General features: G+C 40.6%; 1 pseudogene; it reads right to left on the minus strand.

The window, feature by feature from the left end:
- Positions 1–1,008: 1,008 nt before the first annotated feature.
- On the minus strand, positions 1,009–6,713 carry LOC118729730 (annotated as a pseudogene).
- Positions 6,714–8,349: the final 1,636 nt, after the last annotated feature.

An 8,349-nucleotide genomic window follows, 5' to 3' on the forward strand; every position in this document is an offset into this window, starting at 1 on the left:
TAGATTTAGTTCTCTTACTTTTGGTCTGGTGTTTTTCCCCCCACTATGCCAATGAAAAACCTGTTTATTTTCTTTATAAGTTTTTTTTTTTTTTAGTGTAAGGGTTTATGTCCAAGTAAAGCTAGAGAATTAATTTTAAGTTCTCAGGCAAAATGCTGAAGATTAATTAGCACTGGTAAGTTAATTTCTAAAAAGCGGAAAAAAGAGTAATAGGAAACAAGATAAAAAATGTTATCTTATTAAAAGTGTCACATTAAATAATGGATTATATCCTTTTATTTGTCTAATTTTACGCAAGTGACTGCAAAGTCCCTGAGACGCTATTCAAATTCAAGTACTTCTGAAATACAAATATCTGATAACTTCATTCTTTGAAGTCTATGAAAAGCCATTTTTGTTTGTTGTGCTATTCTTGATGGTGTCTGTGCTTTGCTTTGTAATTATCAAAAAAGTATTCATGGAAATGGTGAAAAAAAATTTTTGTGTTATTTTTTCTGTCGCATTGCTGAAAGAAAATATATTCCCCTCTTTTCCAAAAGTCAGCCGGGTTTTATCAGCTTTGCAAAATGATGAATGAATGCCTTCCTTGTTCATTATTATTGCTTAAGTCATTCTTATTTATGCCAGTAATTCCAGGATTATGTTTTGATTGTTCATGAGAGATGAAAACACTCTCATGCTGATGAATAAACACTGCCACTTTTTGAATATTTGTATGCAAAATGCCTTTAGAGCCATTATGAAATGCTTTGCAGGAGCATTGGGAAGCTGTTTAGCAAAAGGCACTTTTTCTCCACCTTTTCTTTCATGCTAAGCAGTCCAGTTGAAAGGCCTTTCAGAGTTAACTTGTTTAAGCAATACCACTGTTTTAGTGTAATGAATAACTTCTTACAGAAGACAATCCCGCACAATTCAGCACCCCGGTATTTCTGTTTCTGGGCGCCACCGGTGCCGGGATTCTGTGGTAGAATCTCTTTCTTTGGGAAAGCGAAGCGATCAAAACCCTGATTAACCTCTGATAGTCACGTGGTGCTCTTGATCTGGAGGACTGTAGCAGTAACAAAGCGGTAATGGCAGCCATATGCTTGGGGTATTGTGGGTACGGGTGACTCCGATGTGAACTGGGGGTGACTCATGCGAACTGCTATTTGTTCCAGGTTCGGTGTGGAGATTACTGATGAAGAGTTTGAGCTGCCTCTTGACAGAATCCCCCTGATGAAGATGGAAATGTCAGACACTCTGACTCACGGCCATGTTTGATCCTCGGTACTCCTTTTTCACATTTCACATTCCTTAGTAGATTTCTGTTCTTGTTTTTAATACAGAAAACGGGCCTCTAAAAGAATTCAGATTATTTTAAATTTCTCTATATTTGTATCTCGTTTATCAATAGTTTGTAACTGACAAAGATTTCAAATAGCAGTGTTAAGAGAATATTTTAATGATCCATGGTAAATCACTTAAAAATAACATCTTAGCCTCTGAAAAAAGGACAAGAGAAGGGACAGTGTGACGGAGATGACAAAGGGAGAGGACTGTGAACTGTGTTTGCAGACTTGGGAAGAGAATAGCTGTAGCGGGAAAAGTGAGATGAACTTTGCTCAGTGACACTAATACATGTCCACGTGCGTGACCTGTTACTCCCTCCTTTACCTCCCAAGGGCTATCCGTTTGTAAGGTTCCTTACTGCCTTCCAAAGAGGTCCAACTATTGCCCATAGTTGTGTTAAAGCAGAGCAAGAGTGCTTTCTAAATATTCCTGATTTGTATCTCTTATCATGGAAGCCAAGGTTCTACTCTTTTTCTACAATCTTTTTATGTATTTTACAGGGTAGTGCAAGGCCTACGTATTTAAAATTCTAATCAATATTGTCCATTTTATTCCTCAACCACCTGGAGGGATGTTGCAGTCCCAGGTAGCTAATATTCTGGCTGAGACCGTCTTCCTAAAGATGCTTTTTTTCTCCAGAGCAGTTTCAGGAAATGCCTGTGCTAACCCTGAACATCTCTGCACTGTCCCCTGAACCCCAGGACTGCCCTCTCTAACCAGGAAACCACCATCACCGGCCACTTCCTGTTCGCTCTTGATAGTGAAGGAGGCAGTTATGGAGCTGATTTGATGTGAAAGGCATGACAAAACACAAACTCTCCCAAAGTACCTTCCATCACACCCACCCCAGAGCCTGGAACTGCCACCGTAAGGGTCCCCGTTCTTTGAGTCAGAAGGAACTGATCCACAGCAGAAGCTGCTAAGATACTAATATCTCTGGGAAAGGTAATCTTTAATTTGTCATTCATTAAGGCTTCGTTCAACATTTCCCAACTGGTGTGTCAGAGGAATACTAACTAGTGGCACAGGACACTTAAAACTCTCATCATTAGCCAAAACCGGTTTTGCTCAGTGGATAGAGCGTCGGCCTGCGGACTGAAGGGTCCCAGGTTCGATTCCAGTCAAAGCTTGTACCTTGGTTGCGGTACAAGCAACTGATTGCGGTACAATCAGGCAGCTGATTGATGTTTCTAACTCTCTATCTCTCTCCCTTCCTCTCTGTAAAAACAAAAATCAATAAAATATATATTTAAAAACACACACCAAACTCTCACCATTTAAAAAGGTTCTGTAGCCAAATAAGTTTGCGAAATTTATTAAAGTTAAATAATTCCTTTCTTGAATGACTTCACACAGCCTTTAATACTGCTAGTGTATGTTGTGAACCTCCCAGAGAGAAGAAACAAGTCCCAAGACAAGTAGTTTATTTCAAAGATGATCCCAGAAAAGAGGGGTAAGGTGTCGGGGAAGTGAGACCATGAAAGAGAGAAAAACAACGCAGCAAGAAAAAGGAAAAAGAAAACAAGAAAACCCACACGGGGTGCCTCAGGGAGAGGGGATTGGTAAAGGACCTCTGGAGGCTTTCCGGACCGCGCGTAGGAGCAGTGCCAGCTGAGCACCAGGAAACCGGAGTGACACATCCACCAACGGCCCTGCCACCGGCGGAGCCAGGGGTGCTTGCAGGAGGAAGCCTCCGTGTTAGCCAGGAGACCCTGTGGGCCTTCTCTAAAGACAGGCCTCTGCTCTGGTGGGGCTCAGTCTACAGCGTCTCCCAAACTTATCCGACCTTTCCTGGCGCACGTCAGAGGCAGTGTTCGCAGAACATGATTTGGGAAGGCTACCTTAGATTAAATAAATTAAACCGCAAAATGGTTTTATCTTAGAGAGTCAAGCTCAGATGCCTGAGAGAATGAAAGGAAGAAAAGGGGGGGGGGCTTTTTAAAAATGTGGAGGCTACAGAGAAAGACAAGTTTCCTGAACACCCAGAAGGCAGCAGGGTAAGGGCACTTAGGGGGGAGTGTCAGGGCCAGAGGGAGGTGGCCAGAGAGGGAGGTTGAGGGGCACTGAAGGGAGAGCTGATGTTCCCCTTCACTTTGGGGTGGATAATGGTTAATGACAGGAGACAATTCTTTTAATTCTTCATATTCTTGATTTAAGATACTGAATAACTTCTGTAACTTCATTGTTAATATGAACAAATGCCTCTATCTAATATTTGACATATCTCGTTATTATTCCCATGTTGTACATAGGAAAATGGATGTATAGAAAGATAAAGTGATTGAATTATATAAGCCAAATTATATAAGCCAATGTCTTTTTATATATATATAAAACTCGGAGGGAGGATACAAAAGTACGTATGAATCATTTTACCCAATGTTTATAGAAGACTAGATAATTATTTGGAAAATCAGGAATAATATAACTAAATAGCTTATCTAGATTAAATACGAATCTGAGTATTTACTTACTATTTTCTTTTAGCAAATAGGCAACTTCGAGCTCCAGACACTGAACCCAAAACAAAATATTCCTGTACTATGGGGGTTTCACTGTCACTTCCAGCTTTACATCTTATTTGAATAATAATCATTTACTTTAGTATGGGCCAATAAGTGGCAAGGGCAGGTATTGCTGTCTCCATATTATAGATTTAAATTCATTTTGTTAATCCTCTAAAAAGCAATAGAAAAAAAAAGGATATTTTTTCTATTGCGTTTTAGAGAGAGTGGAAGGGAGGGTGGAAGAGAAAGGGAGAAAGGGAAAGGGAGAGGGAGAAGAAGAGAGAGAAAAACATCGATGTGAAGGAAACACATCAGTTGGCTGCCCCCCTCATGCAACCTAATGGGTTCTGGGGATTGAACCTACAACCCGGGTACATGCCCTTGACTGGAATCGAACTCTCAACTCTTTGATGTGAGTGCTGATGCTCAGTCATGGAGTCACATGGGCCAGGGCTCCATTTTACAATTTAAAAACAGACTCAACATGGTTAAGATGCAGGGCTGAAACTTTTGGCTCTAAGGCCAAGACTTTTCTCATTATACTTCCCAGGTAATGAAAATTATACATAATTTTTAGGTGTGATGGTATTCAGCTATGATTCCCTTCAGGATTGAAAGAGGCAAATATGTAAGTGGAATGAGGTTAAAGCTTCTGTGCTTTCCTTTGACAGGATGTAATAATTTGTATAGCCAATTTTAATAAAAACCAGAATCCCAGAACTTTCACTCTGAAAGGGCCTTTTCTATTCGGGGTCTTTTTTGGTTCCATATAAATATTTTAAGTATTTGTTCTAGATCTGTGAAATATTCCATTGGTATTTTAATAGAAATTTCATTGAATCTATAGATTGCTTTGGGTAATATGGACATTTTAATGATGTTGATTTTACCAATCCATGAACACGATATAGTCTTCCACTTGTTCATATCTTCCTCTCTTTTATCAAAGTTCTGTAGTTTTCTGAGTACAGGTCTTTTACCTCCTTAGTTAAGTTTATTCTTAAGTATCTTAATTTTTTTAAAATAAATTTTTATTGTTCATATTATTACAAATGTTCCTCCCCCCCTCCATTTCTCTCCTCCACCAGGTTCCCACCCTACCCTCTGCCCTTTCCCCACCCCCCATTGTCCTCATCCATAGGTGCACAGTTTATGTTCAGTCTCTTCCCACATCCCCCTCTCCCCTTTTCCCCAAGAATCGTCAGTTCTCTCCCTTTCCATACCTCTGATTCTTTTATATTCAATAGTCAATATTGTTCATCATATATTTTTTTAAAATTTCCTTGGTTTTCAGATTCACTTGTTGATAGTTATGTATTTGTTGTTCATAATTTTTATCTTTATTTACTTTCTCTTCTGAAAGAACCCCCTTCAGCAATTCATATAATTCTGGTTTGGTGGTGATGAACTCCTTTAGCTTTTTTTTTTATTAGTGAAGCTCTTTATCTGACCTTCGATTCTGAGTGATAGCTTTGCTGGATAGATTATCTTTGGCTGTAGGTTCTTACTATTCATCACCTTGTATATTTCTTGCCATTCCCGTCTGGCCTGCATGGTTTCTGTTGAGAAATCAGCTGACAATTGTATAGGTGCTCCTTTATAGGTAACTACCTGCTTTGCTCTTGCTGCTTTTAATATTCTCTCTTTGTCTTTTGCTCTTAGAATTTTAATAATGATGTGTCTCGGTGTGGTCCTCTTTGGATTCCTTTTGTTTGGAGTTCTGTGCGCTTCCTGGACTTGTAAGTCTAATTCTTTCACCAGGTGGGGAAAGTTTTCTGTCACTATTTCTTTCAGTATGTTTTCGATATCTTGCTCTCTCTCATCTTCTGGGACCCCCATAATTCTGATGTTGGTTCACTTGAAGTTGTCCCAGAGGTTTCTTACATTATCTTCAATTTTCTGGATTCTCTTGCCTTCTAGCTTCTGTGGAGGAGTGTCTTCTGGCTCTTTATGTTCCAAACCTTTGACTTGATTCTTGCGATCTTCCATTCTGTTTTTAGGACTCTGTATAATATTTTTTATTTCAGACAATGATACGGGGCTCCTTCTCCCAACAGGTGTCAGAGCTGAGAAGTGGGCCGAGGCGGTCTGCATTGCTTATTCCATGGTAAGGCTTTTTTTCAAAGGATCTGAGGGCTTGAACGACCTGGAGACCATTGTGTTTTAACAGATCTTGTATCCTGTGCAGAGGCAGAACCAACCGCACTGCGTTGGGCCAGGGCACCGCTGCTTGATGCTTCTGTTCCAGAAGATGTCAGCGAGCCTCCAGCAACACCAACAGCACCAAATTGCTGCTCCACTAAACCGACTGTACCTCGACACCCTGCCACAAGGTCCCTAGGAGCCCACTGGCTGGGATGAAGAAGTGGATGAGCCTAGTGAAGACTGACCGGTAACTCGGTCCGGAGGTAAAGGACATGGTGGTTTGGAGGCTCACAGACAGTGACGTCTATAATATCACTTCCATGGAATAGAATGTGTCCAGAGGCTTCATCTCGGGGTGATATCAGATGATCTGCTGGTCTGTCTTCTGAACCAAAGGAACTTCTGTGAGGGCTACGCTGGAGTTCTCAGTGTCAATGGTGTAGCAGTGTTTCCCAAAGTGTGGAACGCATACCCCCAGGGGTACGGGAAGAGTTTGGTGGGGGTACGCGTTGCACTGGAGTTTGGTGGGGATATGCACTGCACCATGCTTAGCTGCACCTAATTCTACGTTCTCATGAGTACGAGGGGTACTCAGCGTTACGAAAATTATAGAAGGGGTGCACATATGTCAAAAGTTTGGGAAACACTGGTGTAGAGGATGCCCTCGTAGCGGATCTCTGCCTTGCAGATAAGGCTGATCTTGCTGCAGGTAAAAGGGGTGCCCCCACTCATGGTGCCACCCCCGCTATGGCTGCTCCCAGAGAGGCGGGTCTGACGCCGCTCCGCACTCCTGCTTGCCCTGTCCGCACCTGTAGCAGCCACCTCAGACCCAGTGCATTCTTATAAACATCTGAACATTAAATAAGTGTATGTAAAGTCCAAAGAACAGACGGAGATGCTCTCATCATCTTCTCCAGATCTAGCTTCAAAAATAGCCAGGCCAGCCCTAACTGGTGTGGCTCAGTGAATAGAGCGGTGGCCTGCGGACTGAAAGGTCCCAGATTTGATTCCAGTCAAGGCCATGTACCTTGGTTGCCCAGTAGGAGGTGTGCAGGAGGCAGCTAATCGATGTTTCTCTCTCATCAATGTTTGACTCTCTGTCCCTCTCCCTTCCTCTCTGTAAAAATAAATAAATAAATAAATAAAATCAATAAAATATATTTTTAAAAATAGCCAGTCCATTATTAATTTTAACAAGGAAGAAGACAGCACGTTGGTTCTAACATTTCTCATAAATTGTCATGGTGTTCTTTATATTAAGCAGAAAATAGCCTATATAGAAAGCAGAAAACAATCTTTAAAATATTACATGTATACAATTTATTGTTTGTCCTTTATGTTGGTTAAGTGTATATATTTATCAAAGATGACCCTTCTGCTAAAATTATGTGTCATTTCTGTAAGAATTTTTTGGTAAGTACTAAAGAAAAATTGATTTAGAATAGTGATCTTCTCCAGAGATATTGGTTAGGAAAGTCAGATTTTTTTCATATCACAACTTCATTGTGTGCTGAGAGCATGGTTTATTATGTGGGATAGAAAAATTATCTATGTAGTTTTTGTGAATATGGGAGAGTGTCTGTAAAATTATAGTAGGTATTGGTTTTCTTTACATTTGTTTTGGATAGCAGAGAAATGGTATCATCTTCAAATATTAATTCCTGGAAAAGAAATAATTAGGTCAGGACGGTGGTGAGTGAATAGTTTCTTTATCATTGTCAAGTACATTCACCACAAGTCATTTGAAGTGTTAATGTAAACATGTTTATCCTACACACATAATTACATAAAAATCATAAACTTATTTCTTTTTCATAAAAGCTGCTTTGCTTATATTAAGGGGAAATCACCTATGAGTAAATTAGTTTGACCTTTAGGGGAGTCCCACAGTGTCATGAGCCATAAAATGTCCTCTGCTGGAGAGTGTTTGAGTCTTGTCAAATAGGGAAACCACTGCTCTCTCTGTGTTATAATAAAGGAGGATTTTGGAAACTTATTGACAAATTCTCTAATTCTGAGCATGTTATCTGAGAGCAAGTGGACAGTATTTGCAAGTCAAATCCTGGCAGGATCTATTGTCAGACAATTAAAACATCTTCTCTGAGACCTACCGAACTAACCTTTGTGTGGTCTCGCTCTCAGATGGAAATGGTTCCTGGGGACATTTGACAGCATGGATTTTGAGATGACACTAAATGTGTGTGGGAACTTGCAAAAAAACAAATCTAAGAAAAGATTTAGGATCAGGGTTTTCTTTGCCACCTTTTTACCATGACGGGGTGGGAGTGGGAGCCGGGGCCGGGGCTGGGGGAGGCTCCGGAGGGAAGGTGACATGAGAGATTCTGGTAAAAGTTAGTCCTGGTCAAGC

This window comes from Pipistrellus kuhlii, unplaced genomic scaffold (genome assembly GCF_014108245.1).
Source record: "Pipistrellus kuhlii isolate mPipKuh1 unplaced genomic scaffold, mPipKuh1.p scaffold_m20_p_3, whole genome shotgun sequence".
Classification (NCBI taxonomy): Eukaryota; Metazoa; Chordata; class Mammalia; order Chiroptera; family Vespertilionidae; genus Pipistrellus; species Pipistrellus kuhlii.